Genomic DNA, 18,202 nt, shown 5'->3' on the forward strand with positions numbered 1-18,202 from the left:
AGGTGGTTGGCTTAAGCAATAGGTGCGGTCAACCATATGGTCAAACTATTGATCGGGAGAGAGTTCGGTCGACCAGGTGATTTGAACTGGGCAGGGTTCGGTCGACCGTGCAATGGTCAAACTGTTGACCTGGTGACTGGTTCGGTCAACCAACAGATTTATACTTGTGAAGTACAGTGAACCAAAAATGCATTTTTAATGCATTTCGGTTCTATTTCCTTATGCAATCACCCTATCCATATAAGCATATATGTTTATACATGCATGTGGATCCTAGGGTCATTTTAGGTCTTTTTCGTTTGAGGACATTGAAAAAATTCGGCGTCAGTCAACCTAAGGTCGATCGAAGGGTGATCCCTAAGGTCCCTCTATAGTCATGATTTTGTGTAGCGACCTAGAGTCGTTTTAAGGTTTTTGAGCTTTGTAGTTCCTACATGCATGATATGCATTAAATATTATAGACCTTTAATACTTAAATATTACAGACTCGAATTAAATAATAATGAAATACAATAAAAATGATCTTTAGGGTCTTCAAACTTTACTTCATGTGTCATTAGTATATCTGCTAATATAAACCTGCACATACACTTGAAAGCCATCAAATACCTGAGCATTTGTCATTATCAAAACCGGGATATAACCCATTGGGTCAACATATCTCTCATGGATTCTTGATGTAAAAATCCATTTGAATGCAATGAACTTAGGAAATACAATATTAGATGGAAATACCGCATTCCTACAGGATTGCGTTAAAGTCATGATCTTTTTCTGACATCATTTAGAAGAAGAATTAAAAATGGAATACCTCATTGTTAAAGACCCACTCATCCTATGGAGAAATTTAACGATAGGTTTGACCATAAAAAAAAAACAGTGATTTTACCAAAAGCTCGATATGAATGGTTGCACCTAAGGTTGCAAGATTTTAAAACTGTCAGTGAAAAAAACTTAGCTCTACATAAAATTAGTTTGAAGCTAAATTTATGTGGAGAAAATATTACTAATGAAGACATGTTAGAAAAGACTTTTACTATTTTCCATCCCACTAATGTGCTCCTACAGTAGCAATATAGGGAAAGTAAATTTTCTAAATCATCCGAACTTATATCATATCTTCTTGTCGCTGAACAAAATAACAAGCTTTTGATGAGAAATCACCAAACCCGTCCAACTAGTTCGACCCCATTCCCTGAAGTGAATGTAAACACATCTCGTGGTCGAGGGCGAGGCTGCAGGAATGGTCGTGGGTATGGTCGTGGCTGTGGTTAAAATAATTACTGGCATCGATATGAGGTAACAAACCCCCAGAAGAGGGATGGCCCCCAGAAGTGGGCAAATGATCAGAATCAAAGACCTAGACACTATGAAACTAAATGTTATAGATGTGGAGGAAAAGGTCATTGGTCACGTGCCTGTTGTACGCCCAGACATTTGGTAGATTTATTCCAAGCATCCATAAAAGAAAAGGAAAAGAGTAAAGAAATTGAAACAAATTGCTGATAATATTGTTCCAATGGACCTTAATACTGAACAGTCCAACTTTGTGTATCTTGATGTTGTAGATTTCCTTGTAAAGCCAGATGAAAATAATGATGTAATATTTTAGGACATATATTGTAATGACCCGAGAAATTAAAATAATTAGAAAATATAATAAATGGAATGGATTAATGGATAATAAGGGAAAAGGAAGGACTTTTAGAAGGGATAGCAGGCCTCGTCGATGAATGTCCTGTCCTCGTCGACGAGTGTCCTTCTAAAGCTCGTCGATGAATCCAGTTCCTCGTCGACGAAGGAATTCCGAGAGAGTATATTTTGAAACTCTGAATTTCGGCGATGAAGGTAACTTCTCGTCGATGAAGTTTCTACAGTGCCTCGTCGACAAATCCACGTGTCTCGTCGATGAAGCCCTGCCTATAAAAAGAGTTTTCTTCATTTTCAGTGTGAAATTTACGAACCTTCTTCACTCTCTCTCTCTCTCTTTCTCAAAAGGGTATCCCAGCCTTCTCTCTTCGATTTTGGGCCGATTTTGACCCGATTTGACGATCCAGAACCGCCATGAGGTTCGTGGGATCATTCTCTGCAAGGTTGTAGGAGCTGATCGTTGGTTTGAGGGGTTTGGGAAACATCCCAAAATCAGGGTAAGTGAGTTATTTTGGGATTTCCTTAACAAATGTTGTTATTTGGAGCCTAGGAAGTAGTAAATATGTGTTTTTCTTAAAATCTGAGTTAATTGGAATTTATTTAATTAAATTAGGATTTTTGGATTCATGGTCCAAGTGAACGCTGTGGGTATCGGTTTGGGGATCTTCCACGAGTAGTTTGAAAGTCAGGTAAGGGGGAAATTTATGTATTAAATCAGGTTTTTCATGAATTAAAATGGATTATGTGTTTTATATATATGTGTTTTTATGTGGGTTTAAAATGCCAACCATGAAATTTATGTTTTCTAAGCCTAGAAATGCTTATATAGCTATGTACATGTGAAAGTAAACGGATGAAAGTGAAAAGTAATTTTCTGAGGAATTTATGTAAGAAATGAAATGTAATTTCAGCATATAAATGTTAAATGTGGGTTGACCTATTTTACAGGAATATGTATGAAATTACTGTTAAATTGTGTGGCATGAGATTTTGTGCAAATATATATATATATATATATATATATATATATATATTAAATGTATGAGATGCAGGCTAAGCAAGTAAGGTATTGAGAATAAAATATGATACGGACAATGTTGTCTGTGTATGTTAAATGCAACCATGTAAATGTAAGACACCTGAAAGACAGCCATGTTAGCAGATTCTAGCGCATTTCTATGTGGACTAACTGTAGCAGATTCTAGTGCATTTCTATGTGGACTAACAAATGATAGCTAAAGAGCAGTTATAGTACGAAAGAATGAAATTAAAATGTTATGCAATGAAATGACAATGAAATGACCATGTAATGAAATGACAAATGTGAACGAAGTAAATAGGAAAGAGTCACTTAAAGTGAAATGAAATGCAATGTTTAAGCTATGAACATGAACAGATGTGTATGACTGAATAATGATAGAAAGGAATAAAGTATTATGATATTAGAAGTATCTACGTATGTAAAACATGTTACGATTGGGCGAGACAAACTCTTCGCCTGAGGGCTTGCTGAAAAAGGCGAGTGCACTAGTAGCTTCAGATGTGGAAGTAGCTGCATAACGTACTAGGGCAAAGGGAACCTATTTGTATGGGCGGGTAGATTTTCCTGTCCTTAGAGTCTTTGCCGGTAAACTATTGTTGAATGCGTAAGTACGATATCAAGTTAACACTTGAGGGCTTATTGAGTAAGGTGAGTGCTTTGGTATGCTTTAGTCGTGACCTTAAGGTTACCTAAGTATCAGAGCAGAGGGGTGCTACTTGTATGGGTGGGTAATCACCCCTATCCTTGGGTAATCTCGTGGGTTAAATATTTGCATGTGATTGTTTAGATTCAGAAAACGATTTCAAAGTTATGTTAATGATTTGAAAAATGTTATTAAAATGATATCTATATACCTCATGTTAGTCACACGTTGTTTTAATATGTGTATTTATTTCCTTACTGAGATGTGTCTCACCCGAATATGAATGTTTCTTTTCAGGACATCCTCGAGGTCGGGCTTAGGAGCTCGACGGTATTTTAGTCTTTTTGATGAATATAAAGAAACATGGTATATGTTGATGATCTTATGGATGTAAATATTTATGTTTTATGTTTATGTCGTCATTTTTAAGGATGTTGAGGGATGAATGATTGTGAAACTACTGAAATGATTTAGGAGATATGTATATATGGAAATGCAGGTGATGGATGAATTTTATGGATTATAGGTAGAAAAAAGTAAACTCTAGTATTACGGTATTATGGTTTATGTTATATGGAGATTATGTTTATGTTTTCCGCTGCGTATGTATATTATGGATTATGGATTAATAGGATTTTATCAGGTATAATGCACCGAACTAGGGATTATGGGTTCGGGGTGTTACATATATATAGTAAGTAATACTATATTTTGATAAATTGTTGCTATTATAGTGAAAATTGTCTTAAAGCTTTGAACGAGCCTAAGATGTCTATGAAAGAAGTTTGTTTAGCCGACAGTGCTACAACACACACAATTCTTCGAGATAAAAAATATTTCCATTATTTGAAAATATCATCAATGTATGAAAATAGAATATCTGGGTCTACAAATTTGATTGTAGGCTCGGAAAGAGTTAATATAAAGTTACCCAATGGTACTTTATTACAAATCGATGAAACTTTATATTCTAACAGATCCAGAAGAAATCTATTAAGTTTTAAAGATTTAAGACTCAATGGGTATCATATTGAACCACAAATGAAGGTAGTAAAGAATTTCTTTACATTACTTCCATTATTCCAGGGAAGAAACAAATTTTAGAAAAGCTGCCAACCTTATCTTCTGGACTATATTATACAAAGATTAAAGCAATTGAATCATATAATGTCTTGCACCAGAAGTGCAGTGATCCAAAGTTATTTACACTTTGACATGATCGTTTTGGACATCCTAGAAATGTAATGATGTGAAGAATCATTAAGAACTCATATGGTCATCTACTAAAGAACCAGAAGATTCTTTTGTCTAGAGATTTCATGTGTACTGCATGCTCTCAAGGGAAATTAATTGTCATCTCATTTGTTTCGAAAGTAAATTTTGAGTCATCCAGTTTCTTACAAAGAATTCATGGTAATATATGCAGGGACCTGAACCTGAAAAAGAAAAGAAAATAAATAAAATAAAATAGAAATAAGGAAAAAGAAAATAAAAATAGGAAATCGGTTTGGCAAGACCCCAAACCGTCGAAGACTACAAACAATCAAGACCATTGAACTGCTAAACCATCGACAGTTTCAAAAACCCCAAGAAAACTGTTGACGATTTTCCTCTGGTCTGGCATTACTTAAGGGCTTAGCAAGATTTTATTTTCATAACTAAACATTTCCATCTCTCTCTAAATTAGGTTTTTGAGACTCTCTCTCTCTCTCTCTCTCTCTCTCTCTCACACTTCTCTCACTCTTTCACGTGACTCTCTCTCTCTAAGATCACCTCGGAGTCTGTCATCGGTCCCCGATCATTTCTCCCTCTTCTCTCGGCTTGCCAGCTCACGTTCGGCGGCGGGTTTGAAAGCTAGGGTTTCCCGTTTTCTAAATGTAAATGACTTATTTTCAGGAACAGGTAAGGGGATTAAGTTATGTCAAGTATTTTATCGAAATTGAACCGATTAAACTGTTTGTAGGTATGTATTTTCATGGTATCAATGGTTATTTCGAAATCCAACCATTCAAAAATGAACTTTATAAATATGGGTATATCATACGGTATTTTGAATGAGATGAACGATGGAAAGCTTTGTTTTATAGTCATATCTGTGTTTTGGGAAAGAATCAAAGGGTGAGGGCTGATCATCTTCATATTTTTATGGAAAAATCTATATGTATATATGTATATAAAAATGTTTTGAATAACTAGAACATGGAGGTGATCATACCCTAGTTTTCATCATACGAACTAAATATACTATGAGGTATTTCCTGGTTGTGTATTTGATTATGCTTTGATACTAAAATCGTGTGGCATGAGAATAATCTATATGGTTTATTTCATCACTGAACCTGAGTATGGTTGTGAGAATATATCGTGAAATTGAGATCTATATTGGTTTATGGAAAATATGGGGTTTTGATATGATGGTTGAATGCCGGGTTATGATATGACAGATTTTGTACCGAGTGATGAAAATGAGATTTATATTACAATTTTTATTACTTAAATTGCATGATATGGTTTAAGAACCCTGATGACCGGTCGTATTAAGAGCACGATACCATTACTAGTGAGTTGTTTGGTTAGGTGCAACCACACTGTAGTGGAAGTGTAGGTTGTAACGCCCCAACTTGGGTCTGCTAGGGAGCACTGCATCTCTCCTCCTCCACCTAGACCAGACAACAGGGGGGTGGGCCTTATTAGACTAATGAATGGCCCCACAAACTAACATGTGTCCTTTTCAGTGTGTTTTATCCTCACTCACACACTTCTTGAGAAAACTTCCCATGTGGTCACCCATCCCAAGATTGCTCCAAGCCAAGCACGCTTAACTATGGAGTTCTTATGGGAAAGCTCTCGAAAAGAAAGGTGCACCTTGTTGATATGGGTAGTAACATCTAATCTTTTAAGTCTTTCATCCATGGGGTATCACATTCTCCCCCACTTATAGAACGCAACGTCCTCGTTGCGAACCCATATTTCCAAACTCAGGTGATGTGAATCTCATCACACTTCCGGCTGGGTGTTGGCTCTAATACTATTTGTAACGCCCCAACTTGGGTCTGCTAGGGAGCACTGCATCTCTCCTCCTCCACCTAGACCAGACAACAGAGGGGCGGGCCTTATCAGACTAATGACTAGCCTCACAAACCAACACGTGTCCTTTTTAGTGTGTTTTGTCCTCACTTACATACTTCCTGAGAAAACTTCCCAGGTGGTCACCCATCCCAAGATTGCTCCAAGCCAAGCATGCTTAACTATGGAGTTCTTATGGGAAAGCTCCCGAAAAGAAAGGTACACCTTGTTGATATGGGTAGTAACATCTAATCTTTTAAGTCTTTCATCCATGGGATATCACATAGGCGGTCTCAGTCGGTTGGCCTGTGAAGTGTTGTGGAACCTTCCCTGGAATCCGAACCAAGAAGTGGTAAGGCAATCGGACCTACAGCTGAGCTTGCAGATGCTTGTAGATGTACTTGCAGAGGGTTATTTTGACTTTGTTTGGGTTGATCACCCAGGCTAATTCCAGCCCACAGGCTGCACAACCCGTCATGGGGGTTAATCATGTCGTTTGTCCCAGGGGATGTCTTCTACGCATATATGTGAGTTTATGTAAACGGTGTTATCTATTCATTGAACTGGTTTATACTATGAGAATAAATGTCTATTTTCAACTGTAGAGGCGTGAGTACAATTTATGAATACTACTTTTGGTTAAGTGGAGAAATGGATGTTTCTGCTTCTACTCAAACTCGTGTTGGCCACACCGTAATATTAACTTAATCCGTCTTAATGAGAGGTGTCTCACCCCAACAATCATTTTACTTTTCAAGAAACACCAGGGATCGTGCTTAGCAGGCTAAAGGGACTGAGTTAGTTTGTCTAGTTTATGTACGTGGGTTGTATGGATGAAGTTTAGTTTCTATCCTTTATTTTTAGTTTGTAATATAGGTTTTTGGAAACTTCAGTATATGATGGTAGTCTAGAACTCTGGTAATGTTTTGGATGATGTTTCATTTATTTCTGCTGCTTTTATATGATGGATATGGTATAAGGAATACAAATATTACTAAAGTAGCGCCCCGGACCCCACTTCTGGGTTCGGGGCATTACAATATGTATGGACCAATACATCCACCATCTGGACCATTTAGATATTTTATGGTTTTAATTAATGCATCTACTAGATGGTCACATGCTTCTCTGCTTTCTACTCGAAAGGTTGCTTTTACTAGACTTCTTTCTCAACTGATTAGATTACGAGCTAATTTTCCTGATTATCCAATTAAATCGATTCGTATGGATAATGTTGGTGAGTTTACATCCTGAACTTTTGATAACTATTGCATGTCACTTAGAATGGATGTTGAACATCCTGTTGCTTATACCTATACAAAAAATGGTTTAGCCGAATCTTTTATTAAGAGACTTCAATTTATTGCTAGACCTATGATTATAAGAATCAAATTGCCTATATTTGTTTGGGGACATGCTATTCTTCATGTTGGATGTTTAGTTCGTATAAGACCAACTGCTTACAAATATCTTTCACCCATGCAATTAGTCTTTGGGCAACAACCTGATATTTCTTATTTAAGAATTTTTAGTTGTACATTATATGTTCCTATTGCCACTCCTCAAAGAACTAAAATGGGTCCTCAACGTAAGCTTGGTAGCTATATTGGTTTTGATTCTCCTTCTATTATTATATATCTTGAACCTTTAACTGGTGATTTGTTTAAAGTATGATTTCAAGATTGTCATTTTGATAAAACTGAATTCCTTACATTAGGGGGAGCAAAATTAGTGCCCGAAGCACGATATGAAATCACATGAAATGACATGAGTTTATCTCATTTAGATTCTCGTACAAATCAATGTGAACTTGAAGTTCAAAAAATTATACATTTGCAAGGGATTGCAAATCAGTTACCTGATTCTTTCGCAGATACCAAGGCAATACTAAAATCTCATATGTCTTCTGTAAATATTCCAGCACGTATTGATGTCCTTGAAGGACAACAATCAGCTAATAAATCTAAGCCGCAAGTTAAACGTGGAAGGCTTGTTAGTGCAAAAGATTAGACTCCAAGAAGGAGAAAATTGAAATTTGTAAATGCTCCAGAAGAGGTTACAGAGGTAAGTAATCCAATCGACATTCACAAACTCATTTCTCCTAAAAATGAAATCCCTATTATAGAATCTCCTAAAGAGAAATATCCTCTAGAAAAGGGACCTCCTAAAGAGGAAGCTCCTTAAGAGAAAACTCTTGAAGAGACATCCTTTGAAAAGGGACAAGTACCTGGAACTAATAACGAGATCTCAATACATTACACAGGAGAAATGTGGGATAGAAATAAAGTTGTTGTCAATAACACATTTGCATATGCAGTAGCTACTGACATTACCAGAAGTAATGAGGTTCCTGAACCTAAATCTGTGGATGAATGTCGATATAGAAGTGATTGGCCAAATTGGAAAGAGACTATCACATAAAAAATAAACTTTATGTTGGAATTGATGTATTCCCAAGAGGGGGGTGAATTGAAATTTTTAAAACTTTTGCCTAGGTTAAACCATAAATAAACTCTTTGTTGAAATAAACTTTTGCCTAAGGTCTTTCTAAGCATATACCAATTGTGCAGATAAAAGTAATATGTGGAAATTAAATCATGTGCAACATTCACAATATATCGTATATAACATACATGTGCAGAAATATAAACTGCTGAAAATTAACAGTAGACACACGATATGTTATCAGGGTTCGGCCAATACTACTTACGTCCCCACCTCAACTCGCAAGCCCGATGATTCCACTAATGATCACTTATCGGGTGGAGCGACACCATTTACAATACCAGGTCAAATTACCAGGGTTGACCTCAACCTTTACAACCTCTCCTTAAAGGGGCGGAGAAGACCCACCTCAGGCTATGCCTGAATTACAACAATGAATATAAAATTTCGTACAATTCAAATGTTTCTCAACTAAGCAAATATGTACCAATATGCACAAAAAATAATCGATGCACTCACAGATGATAGTATTTATGCTCAAGTGAGATCTTGAAAAATTTAATTCAAGATAATATATATTCAACGAGTGAATATGCAAGGTACCTCAAAACCCTAATCAAGTATTACACATATATTTTATCAAATATAATCACAACAGATACTTAGGGTTTACTTGCAAAAGATTTATCAAATAAAGTATGTAAGCTCTCAAGTCTTGTGATTTGAATGCAAAGATTAGGAAGTTAAAAACAAGTTATTCTCAATCAAATATTTATATACAAAATATTATGGGAATAAACTGTAACGACCCAAAAAAATAAAATAAAATAATAATAATTTAAAAAAATTAATTAAAAAAAATATTATTAATAATTAATTAATTAATATTAAGAAAATTAATTAAATTAAGAAATTTGAGGATTTTGGGTATATATATATATAAGTATATATAAAAGTAAAGTAAGAGATAAAGGAAAGAAAAAAAAAAAAAAATTCTCTCAACTCACGTTCTCCACTCCTCTTTTTTCTATGATTTCGCGGTAGATTCTCGCCCAATTGAAAATATGAAAATACCACTAGACTCCATTATCTGCCACCGACATATTTACCGAAGTGGATTTGTCCTAAGAGCAACGTGGTCATAGCTCCTGGGGTAAGGCAAATTCTCATTATTACCTCAATTTTTCTTAAATTTTAAGCCAAATTGACGATCGAACACCACCATGAGAGTCTAGGGATGATTCTCTACAAATCTAGCGGAGCGGATTTCTTGTGGGGTCGTTGTGGAAATAGCCCAAAATGAGGATAAATGGGTTATTTAGAAATTAATTATTATTTAATTATTATAAATTAGGAAATATTAAAATAATATTTTATTGGGGTTGATTTGATTGAATCAGGGTTCGGGTGAGCATCACGGGTATAATTTTGGGAACCCTGCAGGCGTGGTTCAGAAAATCAAGTAAGGGGAAATAAAATTATATCAGTATTTTATTAAGGTAAACCGGTTATTTAGGAGCATATGAAATTTATTATTTATCTATATGATTTTCAGAATAGTCTGATTACTGGAAAAATGATGATATTGTTTAAGGTTTATATTTGGGATAATTGTATATGATATTAAATTCGTATGACATGGGAGTAATTTTTCCTAATAAATTGAATATGAATTACTGTGGTATTTGGGTTTGCATGTGGGGATGTTTGGAATGATTATGACATGATGAATGAATTGTTATGTTTGACTCATGTGTGGAAATGTATTGATATGTTGGGATACTGTATGGGAAATGAATTGACCTGTTGGACTCCTATGTGGAATTGTATTGATCTGTTGGGATATTGTGTGGGAAATGAATTGATCTGTTGGATTCCTATGTGGAAATGCATTGATGTGTCTATGTAAACTAACTGGTGTGGTTATTCGTATGCATCTCAATATAACGTTGGCATGAAGAGGTTGTTATATTTCCTAGATATAAATCATGATATGATGTTGGCAGGTCAAGGAGCTCGTCATATTGTTATTTATATGGGTTAGGACATTGGCAGGTCGAGGAGCTTGTTCTATTGATGTACTACGGGTAGGTCATGGGGATTGGATACTGGTGAATAGTGGTGCCTGTGTAGGCCACGTGTCGCAGAAGCTGGAGTGGTGCTTGTGTGGGCGACGTAATATCCTGTGTGGATAATGGTACATGTGTGAGCCATGTTATGTACCCTGTGTGGGTAGTGGTGCCTGTGTGGGCCTTGTTATATCCTGTGTTGATAATGGCGCCTGTGTGGGCCATGTTATGTACCTTGTGTGGGTAGTGATGCTTATGTGGGCCACGTGTAGATAAGAAGTACGTAGGTGCCTGTGTGGGCCACGTACTGACATGTACGCAGTTGCTCTGTGTGGGCCACGTACTGAGGACATTGGAAGATGAAGTATGAGATGCATGATTCCTGTGTGGATGTGTTGTGTGCATGTGAATTTAATTATAGCATAAAAATAATAGTATAGCATATTGTGAATGCATGTTTGTGCATGCGACGAGGTAAAAATACCACTGGGGGCTTGTTGAGAAAGGCGAGTGCTCTGTTAGGTAGTTTCTTGGTATCAGTGCAAAGGGCTGCTACTTGTATGGGCGGGTAGATATCCCGATCCTTTGGAATCCTTCGCCTTTAAAATAATAAAGATGTGTGTATTGGCGGCGAGGTAATACTTCACCTGAGGGCTTACTGAGTAAGGTGAGTGCTCCAGTAGGTAGTTATTAGTACCAGAGCAGAGGGAAGCTACTTGTATAGGTGGGTAATCTTCCCTATCCTTGGGGACTTTCGCCTGCATAAAAATTATGTACTTGTGCATATTGGATGTGTGTATGACATTAGATGTCAGGAATGTTATTAATGGTACATTTTCTCTGTTGTTATTGATATTATGTGAGAAGCAGTTTATTTTGATATGTAGCTATTAAAACTCATGTGTCACACACTGTTATAATTTATTCCACCCTTACTGAGAAGTGTCTCACCCTAGTGGATTAACAATTTTTCAGGTTCTTTTGGAGATTGGGTTTGAAGGCCTAGGTTGGGATTGTATTTGGTGGTTTTTTTTTTGGGTATTGTGAGATACTGATATATATATATACAGATGTATTTGTACTAGGTTATGTTTTAAATGTTGGATGTGGATATGGATATCTGGATGTTGTAGTGTTTGTTTTTGGGTTGTTATATATAACTCTGGTATTTATATAAGGTTATTTATTTATGTGCCGCTGCGTGCATGTTAATTATAGTATCAGATATAGGTGATTGGAACATATGGCACCCGGGCCCCACTTGGCGGGTTTCAGGGCGTCACATTGTGGTATCAGAGCATTAGGTTATAGATTCTGCAGACTTTAGGATTGATTAATACCAGAGTATATGTATGAATAAGGATAAGAATAGGAATGGGTAGATTAGGATATTGATAGGAGATTTTGAGTTTTGTTTCGTAGTTTAGAGGTAGAAATCCCTTGATGGACTTTTGTGAGATTCTGAATCCGGCCAGTTTCGGAAAACCACGGTAAATCCGTTGACGGCGATGTTTCTGAGCAGGGAGATTGGAACTCAGAATTAGAACTTAAGGATTAGATTGATTTGGTGATAAGCTAGTTGTTTGATGTTTCAATTGAGGATTTAAATGTTAAACTGATTCGTTGTTCTATAATTTATTAGAGAATTTTGAGGACGAAATTCTTTTAAGGATGGGAGAATGTAACGACCCAAAAAAAACAATAATAATAATTAAAAAAATAATTATTATTAATTAATTCATTATTATTAAGAAAATTAATTAAATTAAGAAATTTGAGGATTTTGGGTATATATATATATATATATATATATATATATATATATATATATATATATATATATAAGTATATATAAAAGTAAAGTAAGAGATAAAGGAAAAAAAGAAAAAAAAAAAAATCTCTCAGCTCACATTCTCCACTCCTCTTCCTTCTACGATTTCGTGGTGGATTCTCGCTCAATTGAAAATCCAAAAATACCACTAGACTCCATTCTCTGTTACCGATATATCTACCGAAGTAGATTTGTCGTAGGAGCAACGTGGGCATAGCTCCTGGGGTAAGGCAAATTCTCATTTTTTCCTCAATTTTTTCTTAAATTTTAAGCCAAATTGACGATCGAACACCACCACGAGAGTCTAGGGATGATTCTCTACAAATCTAGCGAAGCAGATTTCTCGTTGGGTCGTTGTCGAAATAGCCCAAAATTAGGATAAATGGGTTATTTAGAAATTAATTATTATAAATTAGGAAATGTTAAAATAATATTTTATTGGGGTTGATTTGATTGAATCAGGGTTCGGGTGAGCACCGCGGGTATAATTTTGGGAACCCTGCAGGCGTGGTTCAGAAAATCAGGTAATGGGGAATAAAATTATATCAGTATTTTATTAAGGTAAACCGGTTATTTAGGAGCATATGGAATTTATTATTTTTCTATACGATTTTCAGAATAGTCTGATTACTAGAAAAATGATGATATTGTTTAAGATTTATATTTGGGATAATTGCATATGATATTAAATTCGTGTGACATGGGAGTAATTTTTGCTAATAAATTGAATATGAAAAACTGTGGTATTTGGGTTTGCATGTGGGGATGTTTGGAATGATTATGACATGATGAATGAATTGTTATGTTTGACTCCTGTGTGGAAATGTATTGATCTGTTGGGATACTGTGTGGGAAATGAATTGATATGTTGGATTCCTATGTGGAAATGCATTGATGCATTTGTGTGAACTAACTGGTGTGGTTATTCGTATGCATCTCAATATAATGTTGGCATGAGGAGGTTGTTATATTGCGTATATATAAATCATGATATGACATTGGCAGGTCGAGGAGCTCGTCATATTGTCATTTATATGGGGTAGGACATTGGCAGATCGAGGAGCTTGTTCTATTGATGTACTACGGGTAGGTCATGGGGATTGGATACTGGTGAATAGTGGTGTTTGTGTGGGCCACATGTCGCAAAAGTTGGAGTGGTGCCTATGTGGGCCATGTTATATCCTATGTGGATAATGGCGCTTGTGTGGGCTATGTTATATATCCTGTGTGGATAATGGCGCCTGTGTGGGCCATGTTATGTGCCCTGCGCAGATAGTGGTGCCTGTGTGGGCCACGTTATATCCTATGTGGATAATGTCGCTTGTGTGGGCCATGTTATATACCCTGTGTGGGTAGTGGTGCTTGTGTGACCCACATGCAGACAAGAAGTACGTAGCTGCCTGTGTGGGCCACGTACTGACATGTACGCAGTTGTTCTGTGTGGGCCACGTACTAAGGACATTGAAAGTTGAAGTATGAGATGCATGATTCCTGTGTAGATGTGTTGTGCCCATGTGAATTTAATTATAGCATAAAAATAATAGTATAGCATATTGTGAATGCATGTGTGTGCATGCAGTGAGGTAAACATACCACCGGGGGCTTGTTGAGAAAGGGGAGTGCTCTGCTAGGTAGTTTCTTGGTATTAGTGTAAAGGGATGCTACTTGTATGGGCGGGTAGACATCCCGATCCTCGGAATCCTTTGCCTTTAAAATAATAAAGATGTGTGTATTGGCAGCGAGGTAATACTTCACCTGAGGGCTTACTGAGTAAGGTGAGTGCTCCAGTAGGTAGTTATTAGTACCAGAGCAGAGGGAAGCTACTTGTATGGGTGGGTAATCTTCCCTATCCTTGGGGACTTTCACCTGCATAAAAATTATGTACTTGTACATATTGGATGTGTGTATGACATTAGATGTCAGGAATGTTATTAATGGTACATTTTCTCAGTTGTTGTTGATATTATGTGAGAAGCAGTTTCTTTTGATATGTAGATATTAAAACTCATGTGTCATACACTGTTATAATTTATTCCACCCTTACTAAGAAGTGTCTCACCCTAGTGGATTAACAATTTTTCAGGTTATTCTGGAGACTGGGTTTGAAGGTCTAGGCTGGGATTGTATTTGGTGGTTTCTTTTTAGGGTATTATGAGATACTGGTATATATATACAGATGTATTTGTACTGGGTTATGTTTTAAATGCTGGATGTGGATATAGATATTTGGATGTTGTAGTGTTCTTTTTTGGGTTGTTATATAGAACTCTGGTATTTATTTGAGGTTATTTATTTATGTGCAATTGCGTGCATGTTAATTATGGTATCAGATACAGGTGATTGGAACACGTGGCACCCGGGCCCCACTTGGCAGGTTTCGGGGCGTCACATAAACAATCAAGCAAAACTGTAGTGATTTAAAAAAAAAAAGTAAATATTAAATATTAATTAAATAATATATATATATATATATATATATATATGAAGTTTTAGGAAGTCCTGAGACTTCCTGAATTCAGTAAGCAGAAACCACCCCTTTTCTTTCATCTCTGCGCACGCCCCCCCACCGTCTCTCTTGCAGTTCTCTCTCTCTCTCTCTCTCTCTCTCTCTCTCTCTCTCTCTCTCTCTCTCTCTCTCCTTCGTTCTTCCTTCCCTCTGTCCTCCATTTCCTCGGTCTAACAAGCACCGATCGAAAAATAGAAAATACCATTGGGTTCCATTCTCCGCCACCGACATTTTCACAGGAGTGGATTTGTCGTAGGAGCGACGTAGGCACCACTTCCGGGGTAAGGTAACCTCTTACTCTCTCCTCAATTTCTGCTTAAATTTTTAGCCAAATCGATGATCGGACATCACCACAGGGTCCTAGGTTCGATCCTCGTCATGTTGATCAGAGCAAATTTTTAATTTGGGTTTCCTAGGCACCACTCCAAGGCTAGGGTAGGATAGTGGGAATATATCCATTAATTATTTTTAAAGTTTAATTAGTATCAGGAGTGTGTGGGCCTAGGAAATATTAAAATAATTATTATTCTAGGGAGTTGAATTGATTAATTTAGGGAAAATGTGATTTCAGGGTTTTGAGTTCTGAGCGTCGCGGGCGTAAGATTTGGGTTTTAACGGACCTTTTAGTAAGTCACGTAAGGGAAATAAATTATAACAGTCATTTTGAGAATTTCTAGTTAAATTAGCTTGTGAAAATGAGAATATGATATTTTTCCTAAAATTATTACGATACAAATATCAGATAAAATTGTGTGGCATATGAGTAATACTGAATTGTGATATTTTGGAATATGCAATATGATTATAGAAATTCTTTCTATGATAAATGGGGAAATATAAGAATATGATATGTTTTATTGAGAAATGGAAATTCGCGAAATGAGATATATATACTATTATGAGAATGGAATGGGTATTGAAAAATGAGAAAGAAATAGAAAATGAGGAGAATATTGAAATGTGATATATACCATTATGAGATGAGATATGAATACTGAAAATGTGAATATGAGAATGTGAATGTTGAAATGTGAATACTACAATTGTGAAAGTTGAAATGTGAATACTGCAATGTGAATATGAAAATGTGAATACAGCAATTGTGAAAGTTGAAATGTGAATATTGGAATGTGAATATTGCAATGTGAATGCTGCAATATGAATACTGAAATGTGAATACGAAATGTGAATAATGAGATGTGGAAATGAGAACCTTGATGGACGGTTGTTGATGAAGAGCACAGTAGCGTTGCTAGTGAGGTGTTAGTGCAACCACACGATCTCGGGAAAAGTGTGGCGTGACAGTCGATTGGGCCTTCGGAGAGATGTTTACTGCCCATGGGTCTGGATCAGGCTGCGGTATGCCAATCGTACTATAGACGAACATGTAGAGTTCTTATTTTGATATAACCGGGTAGGCCAACCGTGGTTTAAATCCAGCCTTCGGGCCACACAACCTTGACCATGGGGGGAAGCATGGCGTGGAGAATATCCTCAGGGCAGCTATGAGTTACAAACGACACATAGATTGGTTAACGAGGACACTCATGAGCTAGATGTGAACTGGAAATGATAAATGAAAGAGCGTGAGTTTAATAACATAAATAATTAAAGTGAAGTAAAACTCTCCACCCAAGGGCTTACTGAGTAAGGTGAGTGCCCTGATAAGTACCAGTTGCAGCCTCACTCGAGTTAATCGGGTAAGGTTACAAAAGATATCAGAGCAGAGGGGAGCTACATGTATGAGCGTGTAATCTCCCCTATCCTCGGAAACTTTCACTGAAAAATATGGGTTGCATATGGATGAGTTTGAAAAAAAATGGAATTAAAGCTTATAAAAGCTTATGTTTTATATCTATATGATTATGAGTATAATTGGTATATTTTCTCATATGGTATTATCACTGAAATTGGTATATTATGATATAAAGAAAATCATACTACCACACACTGTAAATAATTTATTTCGTCTTACTGAGATGTATCTCACCAAAATATCTAAATATTTCAGGAAACTGTGACAAACCAGGAGATAGAGCTCCGAGATAGAGGGAAGTTGGTACCCTGATAGACAGGGTGAGTGTTTTAAGCTAGGGATGTATGTTTCCCCTAGAGTTTTGGTTGATTTTTGGGAATGTGTTAGATATGTGTGTGTGTATGTGTGTGTGTGTGTGTGTGTGTGTGGTTAGAACTCTGGTTATTTGTATTCTGAATGGTTTATAAATATTGACTTCCATTATTAGGGCTATTGTAGATTGTTTACTAGGTACCCTCTTTGGGTCGGGTTATGTTTCAATGGTATCAGAGTTTTTGATGTGACCAATGTTTGATTAATATTTATTATTTATTAGGAAAAAAATGGTATAAAAATCAGGGCATCACAGTTTGGTATCAGAGCCTAGGTTGTTAGGTTTTGCAGACTTTAGTAAACAGCAAAATACAATACCAGATATAGGAATAGATTGTGAGGAGAATAGGAGATGTGTAGGTTAAGATATGATTCAGTTAATGTTAGAGGTTGAGATTGGAGTTTAGGGTTCTATCTTGCGACCCGGAGGCAGAAAATTCCATGATTATTTCTATAGTTTTCCTGGGGTGACAATCTCAGGAAAGTCATAGAAAACTATCGTCGGTTCTTATTTCTAAGTGGTAGGACTGAATCTTAAATTGGGATTGAGGAGGTTAAATGGTTATAGCAGAATATTTTATAGATCCTAGTTTGTTAAGTATGTTAACGGTATTGAGATGATAAAGTTCTAAGACTGTTTTATATTATTTTCAGGATGGATCCAAGGAGTAGTAGTGCACATGCTGAAGGTGATGATGCAGGGCCTTCCAGTATGGGTGGTGGAGACCCTGATGCAGTGTTACTAGCGTCACCCAACAGGTGATGGCAGATATGACAAGGGGTTTAGGGGAGCAGAGCTGCACGATTGAATAGTTCACGCGC

This window comes from Malania oleifera, chromosome 3 (assembly GCF_029873635.1).
Source record: "Malania oleifera isolate guangnan ecotype guangnan chromosome 3, ASM2987363v1, whole genome shotgun sequence".
NCBI classification, from domain to species: domain Eukaryota; kingdom Viridiplantae; phylum Streptophyta; class Magnoliopsida; order Santalales; family Ximeniaceae; genus Malania; species Malania oleifera.